The 14,840-nt window shown below is 51.1% G+C and overlaps 1 protein-coding gene across 1 annotated transcript in view; it reads left to right on the top strand.

The window, feature by feature from the left end:
• CDH4 (cadherin 4) overlaps positions 1 to 14,840 on the top strand; it is a 646,231-nt gene that overhangs the window by 41,615 nt on the left and 589,776 nt on the right. The window lies entirely within an intron of this gene.

Below are 14,840 nucleotides of genomic sequence, written 5' to 3' on the forward strand. Positions count from 1 at the left end.
GGTAATCACTCAAGTGGCCAGTGTTTGTAATTTTACTCATTCTGAAACTGGTTTTCTGTGTCCTCATTTTATTACCTCGTGTTTTGTAGTATTCCTTCATAATGCTCTGTGGGTCGGCTTCTCTCTGAACCAAGAGTGCCTGGAGGACAGGACGCCTGCGGCTGTGTTGTGTGTGCGTGAATGTGCGTGTGTGTGCCGTGTTTTTTGTGCTGTATGTGTTGCATATGCTGTGTGTGTTGTATGTTTTGAACTCTGAATTGTGCAAGAGGGCCCGGCTGTGCCATAAGAATATTAAAAGGTCTAGTGAAAAGGTCAATGGAAGGGATGTTATTGGCGGAGTTTTATAAAGTTCAGGAGCAGCTAGAGACCGTATTTCTAGACTGTGTATGTTCTAGAGACTGTGTGGGCAGGGTGCTCTGTGTGTTGTGCATGCAGTGTGGGTGTTGTATGTGTGTGTTCTGTGTGTGTGTTGTGTGTTGTGTGTGTCGTGTGTTGTGTGTTGTGCATGCTGTGTGTGTGTTGTATGTGTGTGTTCTGTGCATGTGTTTGTGTGTGTGTACTCTGTGCATGTGTTATGTGGGGGTGTGTGCAGTGTGTCGTGTGTTGTGCATGCCGTGTGTGTTGTATGTGTGTGTTTTGTGTCTGAGCTCTGTGCATGTGTTTGTGTGTGTGTGTGCTCTGTGCATGTGTTATGTGGGTGTGTGCAGTGTGTCGTGTGTGTTGTGCATGCCATATGTGTGTTGTATGTGTGTTTTGTGTCTGTGCTCTGTGCATGTGTTGTGTGTGTGTGTGCTCTGTACGTGTGTTTTGTGTGTGTGCTCTGTGCATGTGTTATGTGGGTGTGTGTGCAGTGTGTCGTGTGTTGTGCATGCCGTGTGTGTTGTATGTGTGTGTTGTGTGTGTGTGCGCTGTACGTGTGTTGTGTGTGTGTGTGCTCTGTGCATGTGTTATGTGGGTGTGTGCAGTGTGTCGTGTGTGTTGTGCATGCCATATGTGTGTTGTATGTGTGTTTTGTGTCTGTGCTCTGTGCATGTGTTGTGTGTGTGTGCTCTGTACGTGTGTTGTGTCTGTGCTCTGTGCATGTGTGTGTGTGCTCTGTACGTGTGTTGTGTGTGTGTGCTCTGTGTGTATGTTATGTGTGTGTGCTCTGTGCGTGTGTTATGTTGGTGCGTGCGTGCAGTGTTTCGTGTGTGTTGTGCATGCACTGTGTGTGTGGTGTGTGCTCCATGCCTGTATTGTGTGTGGGAAGTGTTTCTCAGCATCATCTGATATTGAGCCTGACCACCCATAAGTGTGTGTTTTGGTGTGTTTCGGTGGATCTATAAACTTGCCTTTTTGTTTTGTGATTTTTGTTTCTCTTTGTTTGGGGGCAGAGGGGACAGAAACCTCCCACCCAGCTCAGCGTGTGAGGTGCAGGGCCAGGACACCTGCCGTATCTTATGCAGCGGCCTGAGAGTCTTCAGGCCTCTAGTGATGAACCTCCGGGAATCCTGCTGAATGCGGTTGCTGACTCCCGAGGGCGGCAGGGCCTGAGAGTCTGCATTTCTGACACTTTTTCTCTACAGATGCTGCTGATGTGGGGACCACAGTTGTAGCAAGACGTTGAACGGCCTGAGATCCTCACAACATTCCAAGTCCCTGGGCCGATTCCTAAGTTATTAAAAGTAAAACTCCCTTGATTCTTTTCAACTGTCTTGCCCTCGGTTCACAACTTTTCTCTTCCCCTTGGTCTCAGAGCTTCCCAGGGCTTGGGTGGCCGTGAGTTCGCACATTCCCAGACGTCATCTGGCTCACTGCTCACGTGCACCTAAGTGGCCGGTAACGTCGAGATTAAAAGGAGCCACTTTGATCTGGTGCTTGTCATTTTCACTTGAAAATGACAGAAATAAATGAAAGATGCTGCCACATCACAAATGAATTTGGTAAATGGCTCACCAGGAGAAGTGTGGGTGTTCAGAGAGAACTGAAAATATGATATGGATCCGTCTATTTGGCTTCCAGAGTGAAGATCGGCCCACAGATTGATCTGATGGGGTATTAAATTCATAGTCTCTAGTTGCTCTCAGACTTTGTAAACCTGCTGCCAACAGCACCCCTTCCGTTGACCTTTTACTCTTAGGCCTTTTACTATTCTTACGGCACAGCCAGGCCGTCTAGTACAATTCAGAGTTCAAGATGGGAGTCGGCGGTGGGTTTTAGATGCTGGCCGCCACTCTCTTGAAAACTCTGAAGGTTTCTGCTCATCTCTTCTTTATTGCTTAGGGTTTCATCTCATCTGTTGATTTCATGTCTTCCAAACATTGCTGGAAAGCATGATTAGATGATTGTGAACCTTGACTCAAGAAATGACCTTAGAATATTATAGATAAACATTCTAGGTTCTTTTAAAAATGTGATTTATGGCCAGGCATGGTGGCTCATGCCTGTAATCCCAGCACTTTGGGAGGCTGAGGCAAGCAGATCACCTGAGCCCAGGAGTTCAAGACCAGCTTGGCCAACATGGTGAAACGCTGTCTCTACTAAAAATACAAAAAATTAGCCGGCATAGTAGTGGGTGCCTGTAATCCCAGCTACTCGGGAGGCTGAGGCAGGAGAATGGCTCGAGCCAGGAGGCAGAGGCTGCAGTGAGCTGAGATCACGCCACTGTATTCCATCCTGGGTGACTGACTAAGTGGGACTCTGTCTCCAAAAAATAAAAAATGCAATTCACTCTGCAAGAAATGACTGCTTTGCTATTGAGTGATGCCATTAAGTTTTTAAAAACATTTTGTTGTTGTTTACACAAAAACACGCAAGCTGTGAGTGGCCAGATGGTGAATCATCTCAACCGAACACACCCATGGGACCAGCACTGACTGATCAGGCCATGGAGCATGGCTGGCTCTCCCGGTCCTCATACCCTTCCAGCCAGGTCCACTGCACCTCTACAGCTCTGTTTTGTGTGATTTGAAATTTGTGTCAACAGAACCCCACTTCGCCTTTGCGCCTGGCTGCTTTCCCGAGCCCTGTGTGGAGAGCCCTCTGTGACCCAGCTGACCGGGCCCTTCTGGCTTCCTCCTTGGTGTGGATATGCTGTAGGTGGGTGTGCTAATTCAGGTTCCTAACTTGGCCACTCGGAAGAATTTGAGAGCCAGTCCATAGTGAGAGTAAGCAAAGAAGTTTCTGGCAAAGCAGAAGTCCATTCCGAGAGACAGAGCAGCAGCTCAGAGGGAGAGACGGCAGCTGCTACCTGAGAAGGAATTCCTTTTATGGGAGCGGTACATGAATATTCATGAAATACTGGTGAGGTCAAGGGTGCAAAGGCGGACCTGCGATTGGGGCGTGCACTCAGCATCTACCTGCTCCGACATGCATCGCATGTACCTTTCGCATAGAAGGTCTCCACCTAGGGGCGTGTTTTTTGCTATTAAAATGAGGAAAAGTTCACTATAACCTAAACCTTGAACATAGCTGGGCATGCTGGACCTTGAAGAAGTCCCTGCCCCATCCCCCGGCCCAGGAATCTGTCACTAATAGCTTGTTGGGATTTGTGTGCTGATTGGCTGGATATTGGGGAAGCTACGTCAGGAATAAGGGGCGTTTGTTTTCTTTCCCGGGTCATTCCCAGGTATCCGGAGCCTGTGCCCTGGCTGTTCTGCTGGTGTCCCGTAGGGCTAGGCTGCTTCCCTTCCAAAAGAGTTAGGCACTGACGTGGGAGGGTGGAAGCTCCGCGAAGCCGGATGCGCTCCACGCACGGGGACAAGTCAGTGCGGCCTGATCTCACGTATCCTGTCTGGATATATGCCAGGCTTGATTTATCCAGTGTACTCTTCACGGACGTTTGGGTGTCACTAATGGTGTCACCATAGGAGCTGTCACATGTGGCGACCGCCCACTCAGCCGCCATATGCCGAGTCCAGGGAGAGATTCTGAAACAGCTCTCGATGTGGAAGTGAGAGGACCAGAATCGCTGTAGAAATACAACCGACGTGTGAAGCTGTGGAGTGTCAGGGCTGAGCGTCATTGCCCGGGGTGGGGGTGCAGGGCATATGTAGCATACGTTGACACGTTTGCACTATGCCAGGGCGGTGTAATTTTCAAGGGTTTTGCAGATGAGTTCTTTAATATTAAATACTATGTGAGCGCATATACGTAACCAAAGCTGTCACAAAGCCACCACGAGCCGAGGTGCTGGGCGGGTGGACTTAGTTTTGTGCTGATTGAATTAGTGGGATCCGATGTCCTTTGTGGGGAGAAGGTGGGGTGAGGTGAAGTCGGCGACACCCTCCTTCTCAATGCACTGTGCAGGAAAGCTGTGCCAGCAATTAATCTCTATCCACCTGCAAACTCTGGCAAAAGTCAGACAACGCCAGTGGTCCCTGGGAGTTTTCTGCTGAAATAGCTGCTGCTTTTGTGCATTGGCATAATTGCCTGTGCCGGGGGGTGCTGGGAAGTGAGCATGGGACCTTACAGTTTGGCACCATCCAGACAAAATGCTTAGTGTGTTTCCTTGTCTGATGTGGTTTTCATTTGCTAATGTGAACCTATTCAGTCACCTTCCCAAGGCCTTGCGTCAAAACTGAATTCCATGACTGCAGGTGGAGGAGAGGCTGAGCAGGAAGATTTCTGGAGGTTAGACTTCACAGCCAGAAACCTGTGGCAGCCTCTTCAGTGTCCCCCTTCCTGTACATCTGAATTTACCTAAGTCCTGATCAAAGGGCTGGGCCATGGGAAGCAGAGCTTACAGCCTGCAGTTTGCGGGAGAAACGATTCCTGCCTGGATCTGATGGGAAGCCCAGCAGAGGTGCTCTGGGGCTGCCCCCTTCCTGACAGACCTCAGTTGGAGCAGGACTGGCTGCACATTTTCAGGCCCAGAACACAATGAGAATGTGGAGCCCCTTGGTAAAAAATTATTGAGTCTCAAGATGGCAACGGCAGAGCATGGAGCCAAGCACAGGGCGTTTCTGAGGGCAAGGCCGGCCCTGCACAGCTCGGCCGGTGCCTGGGAGCGCCTGTGGTCTCTCTGAGGCCAGCTGGCTGAGTGCTGGGGGCACGGGGCTGGGAGCTGCCCTGCAGGGGTGAGCAGGAGCCAGTGTGCAGGCTGTGGCTCTGAGACACGGGTGGGGCGCCTCGCTGTGACGCCCACGCAGGTGTGCATAGAGAGATGCCCTGGGGGCCCCTCTTCCTCTGGACACTCATTTGAGGCGTGTTATGCAGGGTGGATGTGGTGCTGAGAACACAGTAGGGATCTGGAAGCAAAGCAAAAAAAGGAGGGAAAAGCTTGGGAAAGGAAGAGGCATGGTTTATAAACAAACCTTCGAAAACCGTTTCCCGGAATGGTCATACCTTTTGTGTTGCTATTTCAGGGAAACACGTGAACTTAATTAGTATATTTAGTAGAGGTCTGAGCAGCATAGAGATTAATTTGTAGATTCCCTTGTGCTGTAATTCCACAATGCTTCCTGAACACACAGTAAGTGCCAGGCCCTGGCTCTGGCGGTAAACTAAACAAAGTTTAAGAAAGAGTTAGGATGATTTAGACCTATTGGGTGCATTCGTTGGGAGTCCTTGGGATTTGAAAAATCTATTAAAGAGAAGAATGATGCAGAGCAGAAGTGTGGCAGGGGCTGGCCAGGTGTGGCAGAGCTAGGGTGCCTCTGTGCTGCCCTCTCTGCTCCTCTGCCCCTGCAAGATTACTTTGTTTGCAGGGTGGCTCTCCTGTGGCTTACAGAAATGGGCAGCCCTGTAAAATTCCAAAGTTCAGGCCTGTTGGATGGCTTAGGTCCCCTGCCCACCTCCAAAGCCCATGGGAATGTGGGCCGCAAGATGGCACCACCCGGAACCAGCCCAGAGCCAATGGTGGGGGTAGGCTGAGTGTCTTCAGCTCACTGGCTGGTTGGGTGGTCTTTGCTGGAGTGGGGTGATGGGGGTTCATCTTGCACAAGCCAGGATGGGAGGGCAAGGCTCTGTGCCCTACTCAGCTCAGGCTGCCATAACTAAGTACCACAAACCAGGTGGCTTCAACCGGCGGTCCCCAGCCTTTTCACACCAGGGACCAGTTTCGTAGAGGATAACTGTTCCACGGACGAGGGTGGGTGGGGGTTGGTTTCTGGATGAAGCTGTTCTGCCTCAGATCATCGGGCATTAATTAGATTCTCATAAGGAGTGTGTGCCCTGGATCCCTCCCATGCGCAGTTCACAGTAGGGTTCGCACTCTTGGGAGAATCTAATGCTGCTGATCTGAGAGGAGGCGGAGCTCAGGCGGCCATGCTCTTTCTCCAGCTGCTCACCTCCTGCTGTGCAGCCGGTTCCTAGCAGGCCACGGGCTGGTCTGGGTTTGCGGCCCCGGGGTTGGGTACTCCCAGCTTAAACAACAGGCGGTGGGTTTCTCCCTGTCCTGGAGGCCGGAAGTCTGGGATGGAGGTGTTGGCAGGGTTGGGTTTTCCTGGGGCCTGGCTCTGTGGCCCGCAGATCCCATCTCCTCTCTGTATCTTCACATGATTGTCCTTCTGTGTGTCTGCGTTCTAACCCCTCTTCCCACAGGAACACCAGTCTATGTGCATATGTGTGGCGTGGTGTGTGCATGTGTGTAATGTTTGTGTGTGATGTGTGCATTTTGTGATGTGTGCATATGTGTGGTATGTGTGTATATGTGTGCTGCGTGCATTTTGTGATGTGCATGTGTGGTGTGGGCATGTGTGCATGTGTGTATGTGTTGTATATGTGTGTATATGCATGTGATGTGTGCATTTTGTGAAGTGTGCATATGTGTGGCATGGTGTGTGTGGTGTGTGCAAGTGTGTGTACATGTGTGAATGTGTACGCCCATTCTACTTGGTGAGCATGGACCCTGCCTGGCAGGCAGAGTGAGGCCAGGTGAGTACCCATCAGCCCCCAGGTGCACAGGTGGACCTTCCAGCTGGTCCGTGCTGGGGATCCCTCCGCACTGCAGTCCTCACCACCAGGCCTGCACCTCTTTGCTGAGGCCCAGCTTGGAGTGACTTTCTCGCTAGAGCCTGGACCACCTCATGAGACCTTGCTTACTGTGGCCATCTCTGATGGCTTGGCCAGCGTTCTCCTTCCTCTGTGCACATGTCAGTACTTCCAGCTACCCGAGTGGTTATTAACTTCGTGCAGCATGTGATGACCCCGTCCAGAACAGAGCTCAAGCTCTGCCACCTACAGCTTATGGGATGGGACACCCACAGTGCCGCCGTCCCTGCTCTCCTGCTGGACTTCCCACCCATCCTCCGCTTGCTCTCCCCTGCCCAGTACAGGGGAGCGAGCTTGCCTGGGGTCACGGGTGCTTGGCAGGCCCCCTCCCTCCATCCAAGCTCTCCCACCCCCTCACCACCTCCAGGGCCTGAGGGTCTCCTGTGGGGTTGTAGTGAGCCCCTCCCTCGCCCTCCCCCAGGGCAGCCCCCACTGCCTTCCCAAGACCGATTCTAATACTACAGGGAGGAAATGCATAGAACAGGCTAGCTCTGCTCCAACGTGACTGCCTTGTGGGCTCATGGAGGCCTGCTCACATTTAAAGTCTCATTTATTCCACCACTCTCGATCCATGCACTACACGGGGCCTGGCTTAGCCCGAGTGTCTGATGAGGGATCTGCTGAGCCCTGATGGTTCAGGGTGCTTCACTGTGAATCTCCAGCCACCAGCGAAGGGAAGAGCATGGAGGGTTCCAGAGCTGGCACCCGCAGCCGGGCTGGGAAACAGGTGCGAGCACTCCCCGGGAAGCCCACACAGCTCCCTTCACCTTGTGAAATGAGGGGCATCTTTCCCTCTCATTTTTCAGCTCACCAGTGGGTCACCTTTGGCACACTTTGCTTTTCATGTGAACAAACCCTGCTGGGAAGGCACGAGGCATGTCTCACAGTGCAGGGATCACCGCGTGAATACACTGGTAGAACCATGTGGCGGGAAGCATGACTTTCACATTCAGACGGTTGCTTGCAGCCTGACTGGGATGAGTGAGCGCTGTCTGCCCTGGGAACATCACAGGGGTGTTACGGTTCAGGGTTTTGGGGTTACTTTTCATTTTATGAAGGTATAGTTGACAAAATTTTATATATTTATGGTATACAACATGATGTTTTTTAAATTTTCATTATTATTTTTTGTTTAAGACATGGTCTGGCTCTGTCACCCAGGCTGGAGTGCGGTGGTGAGATCATAGCTCACTACAGCCTCAAACTCGTGGGCTCAAGCGATCCTCCCACCTCAGCCACCTGGGTAGCTAAAACTACAGGTGCACACCAGCATGCCCAGCCAATTTTTGTATTTTTTATAGAGATGGGGTCCCACCATGTTGCCCAGGCTGCTTTCAAACTCCTGAGCTCATGTGATCTGTCCACCATGGCCTCCCAAAGTGCTGGGATTACAGGCATGAGCCACAGCACCCAGCTGACATTGCGATGACTCTATATACATGTGATTCCCCAGGTCAAGCCAGTCCACCTCTCCATCACTTCACCTCATTACCTTTTGTGTGTGAGAGGTGAGAACATTTAAGGTCTGTTCTTTTCACAGATTTCAAATTTACAGTGCAGTATTGCAACCTCTGTTCCCTGAGCTGTACCTTAGATCCCCAGAAATCACCCATCCTATGCCTGAAATTGTCCCCTCTGACCAACAGCTCCCCTCTCCCTACTCCCAGCCCCAGGCCACCATTGTTCTATTCTCTGCTTCTATGAGTTTGACTTTTCTAGATCCCACGTAGAAGTGAGATTGTGCCTTTCTGGGCCTGGCTGGTTTCATTTAGCATCGTGTCCTCCAGGTTCATCCATGTTGCTGCAAATGCCAGGATTTCCTTTCTCCTGGTGGATTCCTGGTCCATTGTGTGTACGTGTGTAGACCACAATTCGTTTGTCTGTCCGTCCACACTTAGGACACTCAGATGGATTTCATATCTTGGCTGTTGTGAATGACGCTGCAGTGAACTTGGGACTGCAGGGATCTTTCTGAGATCCTGACTTCATTTACTCCAGGTACACGCCCAGAGGTGGGAGCCCTGGGTGCTGTGGTAGTTCTGCCTTTCATAATGCTCATCCCAATTTATCTTCCCAGCAACAGCGAAGGAGGGTGCCCTTTCCTGCTCATGCTCAGCCATGCTTGCTGTCCTCACCGTTTTGACAACAGCCATCCTAACAAGTGTGTGATGACAGCGCATTGTGCTTTCAATTTGCATTTCCCTGATGATTCGTGATACTGAGCGCTGTTTCGTAAACCCGTTGGCCATTTGTATATCTCCGATGAGAAATGTCTGTTCAGGTCCTCTGCTAATTTTATTACATCGTTTTCTTGCTATTGATTTGTTTGCATTTCTTATGTATTTTGGCTGTCAACCCCTTCATTTTAAACCTGCCTAGGACCCGATGGGCCTAAACACAAAAGCCTCCACTCACAGCTGGGAGCCCACGTCTGACTCCTCCCTGGACTCAGGTGCATAAGGGTTCGAGGGGGCCTGGCCCCATCCTGAAGCTCATCTCTTGCTGGGGCTGCTGTGATTGAATGGGTTGGGTGGGGCTCGTGATCTGGATGGGGCCAGTGAGATGCTCATGGCTTTCTGGATTCCTGGGAAAGAAATGTTTCCTCCTCTGGGCATGAGGCAGACATCAGTCTGGTATCCAAAAGAAGAGAAACTGTGGGTCATTGAGCTTCCAGTGAGTGTGGAGCTCAGAGCAAAGAGAGAAACCTGGCCCTGGGGACAGGTGGGTGCTCTGATAAGAAAAAAAAAAAAAAACAGAAGCCAGCCAGCCTCAGATGGATTTTCAGCTGTGAAGGCCCATCAGCCCGGTTTTGCTGTAGCCAGGTTTCCGTCTCCAGCTACAGAAAGAAAAAGGACATGAGAATTGAATGATGTCAAGAAACTCAGACAACCAGGCGGGAGGATGTCAGGGAAAAGGAGGGGTGCACTGGACCTGTTCGTCAGGAGGCCTCCCTCTCTGCCCTGGGTGGGTGGAGATTTCCAGGGAACAAGCCATTTCCACGGGGCCCTGGAAAGTGGGCTTCTGATGCAGGCACTGAGGGGCTCTCCAGGGGGAGGAAGGATTTGGCAGCTTTTCATTGAAGACGGGACTCAGTTTTCCTATTCACCTCCTCCTCTTCCTCCTGGGTGCTATTGACAAGTTCCTTTGGGTCAGGATGAGCAGGTTTCGGGGTGGTCTATGGAAAAAGAAATGGAAGTTCACTTCCCAAACAGAAGGGCGATTCTGGATAGACTTCTTGATAGATCTGCATTTTTCAAACTCCAATCCATCGGGAGAAGTTGGGACAAAGAAAATCTAATTTTCTGGAACATCGGAGATGGAAAAGGCGCTGCGCCCCGCAGATGGAGACCACGCTAACCTAAGTCGATAATTTGAAGGCTCTAACAAGTTTGAAAAAGTCCACTTGGCCCCTAAATCAGGTTCAGGCGGCAGAACAAATGTGTTGTTCCAACAGAGACGGAACAAACCTTTGGTTGGAGGAAGAATAAAGCCATGAGCTCCCTCTTATCAGGTTTCTGTCTCGCCCTTCCCATCCGCCATCTGCTGCGTCCTCGAAGCAGGGATAGCTTTGCTTGTTAAAGGGAAAGTGGTTGTTTTTCAGCGCAATTAATTTAGTAGGCCACAAATGTTGCTGACTGATGGGAGGAAGGTCTGATCAAACAGATTGGTTAATTGGTAGCGAAGAAATGCTGGCCATGTGAAAAGGATGAAAGTGAAGTTGGACTTGACTGTCTTTAGAGCTGCCACCTCTGCTTTTCAGGGGAGGGGAGTTTCTCTTTCTGAGTCATTGCCCAGAGCTGGGGACTGGCCACCCTTTCTGTTTAGCCATTTGTACGCATGATCATCCCAGCTGAGATGCAGGGCCGGGAGGGGAGGCGCCTGGATGTGGGTCCCCCAGCCTCCCTCAGGTGTGCACGGCCTCCTTACCTGAATGTTTGGCAGCAGGCTTTAAAGATGTGCCTTGCAGTGGAGTGATAAGTCTTGCACATAACCTGCTATTTCTAACATGGGGTAAATTAAGGCGCCCGTACTGCTGAGTGTCCAGGTGCCTGTGCTGTAAATTCAGTCAAATCCGTTTGTATTGAAGTATTTATTAGCAGGCCCCAACGGCGTGACCTGATTGGATGAGGAGGTCTGCGGCCCCACTGCATCTCCCAGCTCACATGCCCACCAGAGCCTCCATTCACCATGGCTCCAGACCAGGTTTCCCGACACGCGGGCATGCCTGCTGGATGAGCCTGTTGTGGGGCCTCTGCCCTGAGTGAGGGGAGCACTTCCAGGGAACAGGCTATTTCCACGGGGCCCTGGAAAGTGGGCTTCTGATGCAGGCACTGAGGGGCTCTCCAGGGGGAGGAAGGATTTGGCAGCTTCCCTTTGAAGATGGGACTCAGTTTTCCTAGTTCTCCTCCTCCTCTTCCTCCTGGGTGCTGTTGACAAGTTCCTTTGGGTCAGGATGGGCAGGTTTCAGAACAGCCTGTGAAACAAGAAATGGAAGTTCACTTCCCAAACAGAAGGGCGATTCTGGATAGACTTCTTGATAGACCTGCATTTTTCAAACTCCAATCCATCGGGAGAAGTTGGGACAAAGAAAATCTAATTTTCTGGAACATCGGAGATGGAAAAGGCGCTGCGCCCCGCAGATGGAGACCACACTAACCTAAGTCATCCTGTGCACTAATGGTGTGGAGCAGCCTCCCAGGCTGGCACCTGCTGAAAGCCAGAGCACCCCTCCCCCAGCTGTGACAACCAAAAATGTCTCTAGATATTGCCCAGTGTCCCCCGGGAGCAGGGACCCCCCCTCCCACCATGGCCAAGACCCCCACAGCTCTAGATAAAGGGCACTTCCTGGGAAGGCTTTTTCCCATGTCAATTTGTGAATGTCTGTCCAGCCAGCGAGGGTGAATTTGGTTTCCTCAAGGGACATGTCAGAAGGTGGGGTAAAAGTGAAGGAGTGCCCCCTGGCACTTGGGGAAAATAGAACAATCCAGCCATTCCTACCGCGGACGTGTTGCGACACTTTGCTGGAGGAAAATGCCAACTGTTTGTTCTTAGCAAACCTAAATGGGTAGAGGCCTAGAGACCCAGAGAGACTCAGAGGGCTGGGGGGTGTCCTGCTCTCCGTCTTGGCTGGGGGACACTTTTCATCTAAACCCTGGAGGTGGGACCCATGCGTCCCCACCCTGCGCTGGTGTGGTGGAGGACGCCTGGAAGAACTTGCTGCCCTCATAGAAGTTAAACTCCGGCTCTTGTTGAGACAGCAGTTCACTCTGTGTGGACGACTCTCCCATATGTTCCTCTCCATCTGGAGTGAAGCTTCCCAATGGCCCCTGCTTTGTGGAAGACACCAGCCTGGGATTCTCAGTGCTCAGCTGACCAGCGGCGAGGGCCAGCAGATGCAGCCTTGTGTTTTGTTTGATCCTGTCCAAGATTTACTGCTTTGAATGATTAAAAACCCTAAGCGTGTGAAGATGATTTGAACTGACGTTCTTTCTTTTCTCCTTTACCCCTTGCCTCATCTCTTTGGATTAACTGTGACTCTCCTGAGGAACTCTTATCCATTTAATTTTATTATTAGATCATGAATTGGGTAGAGATTGCTGGAGGCTATGATGTGGGCACGTGCTCTAAAAGGGCACCATGCCGCAGAAGGCCTGGTTCATGCCGAGGAGGAGCCTAGAATCAGTGATTCTAAGTCAGAATACATGCTCAGTGCACAGTCACTGATTAGAAAATTACAAGCTCAGTGAGGTCAAGAAGTGTGTTGAGTTCTTTGGCTTTATATTATTAATTACAACCACGTGTTCAGGGAAGAGAGGGTCATCCTTGGATATGCATTGATTGAACTGAAGAGGTAACATGCCCCTTTTCCCATGTAATGTTTCTTTTCATTGATTCACAAATTCCCAGTCACCCTCTGTGCCTGCCACTGCACTGCCTGCCTCTGCTGGCAGTAGAGAGCTAGGCAGAGACCCCTCCTTGCCCGCAGTGATGCTGCTGTCAGCCTGAGCCATGGCGGGCACCACACACCGACGTGGAGACGCTGCACTCCACACATGTCACGTGATGCCACGATCAACTGGTGGCTTCGTTTCCATGTTCTTAACAGGTGACAGCACCGAGCACTTGCCCCGTAGCTGCCACAGATGCTCACATCATGTTTCTTAGCTCAGCCCTCTCTGCAGTCTTACAATAAGCGTAATGATATAACACATAAGAATATATTGTAACATATAACATGTTATAATAATACATGTCATTGTAATATATAATAATACAATAAGCAGCTGCGTTATTACCCCCATTTTACAGGTGGGGAAACTGAGGCTCAGGAAGGTGCTGTGAGGATAGCCAGAAGGACACACTGGGATTGCTAATGTTTCCCAGGTTGGAGAATTCATCAATTCAAGATTTCCTTTTATGCTCTACCCAGAAGCAGGGCTAGATCGCATTGTAACGAGCGCATCACAAGTGCAGCCTCCTTCCTCCGTCCATGGGTGGGCACATCAAGGTTTCTGTATCTTGGCTTTGCTGATAATGTTGCAGTGAGCATAGGCATGCAGAATCTCTTTGAGATCTGATTTCAGTTCTTTTGGATAAACACCCAGAAGTGGGATGGCTGGATCATATGGTAGGTGGTTGCCTGGGGCTGGGGGAGGGGAGATGGGAAATCACTGATCAAGGGATATAGAGTTTCAGCTACGCAAGACGAATAAGCTCCAGCCAGGTGCAGTGGTGCTTACCTGTGATCCCAGCACTTTGGGAAGCTGAGGTTTGTGGATCGCTTGAGCCCAAGAGTTCAAGACCAGCCTTGCCAACATGGCGAAACCCCATCTCTAGTAAAAACATCAAAATTAGCCAGGCGTGGTGGCAGGCACCTGCAGTCCTAGCTACTCAGGAGGCTGAGGCAGGAGAGTCACTTGAACTTGGGAGGCAGAGGCTGCAGTGAGCTGAGCTTATGCCACTGCACTCCAGTCTGGGCGACGGAGTGAGACACTGTCTCAAAAAAAAAAAAAAAGAATAAATTTTGAAGGTCCACTGCAGAACATGCAGTCAATGGTGTTTTGTTGTGCACTTGAAATTTGTTGATAGATCTCATGTTCAATGTTCTTCCCACAATAATTTTTTCAAAATTGCCAGTATTTTTGTAGCATCTCCCAGGTGGGACTGGTCCGTGTCTACGTTTATTGGGCCTCTGTGTTGCTGATGTGGCAGGGCCTAGGGCTTTCCAGAAGAGCCTGCAAGGGCCTCTTCCCAGGCGTCTGACATGTGCCGACCGCATTCTCCCTGCACTCCATGTTTCAGTTTTGGTCACGATTGCTCATTTGCTGATTCACCAGCATCCTGGAGCATCTGCCGTGGGTCAGACCCAGTGCCAGGCACAGGGAATCATTTTTCCTGTCCCTGGGGATCACAGCCTGATGGGCAAGAGCAGCACCAGTCACAGAACCACGCGGGAGAGGATGAGACTGGAGGGGCCAGTGCCGCCGTGACGTTGCTGGGGGGCTGGGTCGGCCTCTGTGGGGAGCAGTGACTGGTGGGCTCGGCCACTCCCGTGAAACGCGTCGCTTCAGCCAGAGGTTCTCCCCTGGGGCAGTTCTGGCCCCAGAGAGCACTTGGCAATATCTGGAGACATTGACCTTTGTGAGTGGGGGATGGGGGTGCTAGTTGCATCTGGAGGGTGGAGGCAGGGATGCTGCTAAGGGCCCGACCCAGGATTGCCTCCCAGCAGAGAACCATCCAGCCCCGGAGTCAGCACTGCTGGGGTCGAGGAGCCTAGCTTTAGTGAGACCTGGAAGACGAACAGGAGCCGAGCAGATGAAGAGACAAGAAAGGGACCTGGGCAAAGGGAGCAGCGTGTGCAGAGATCC

Source organism: Aotus nancymaae, unplaced genomic scaffold, assembly GCF_030222135.1.
Source record: "Aotus nancymaae isolate 86718 unplaced genomic scaffold, 86718_ANA_hifiasm-v0.15.2.pri h1tg000029l, whole genome shotgun sequence".
NCBI classification, from domain to species: Eukaryota; Metazoa; Chordata; class Mammalia; order Primates; family Aotidae; genus Aotus; species Aotus nancymaae.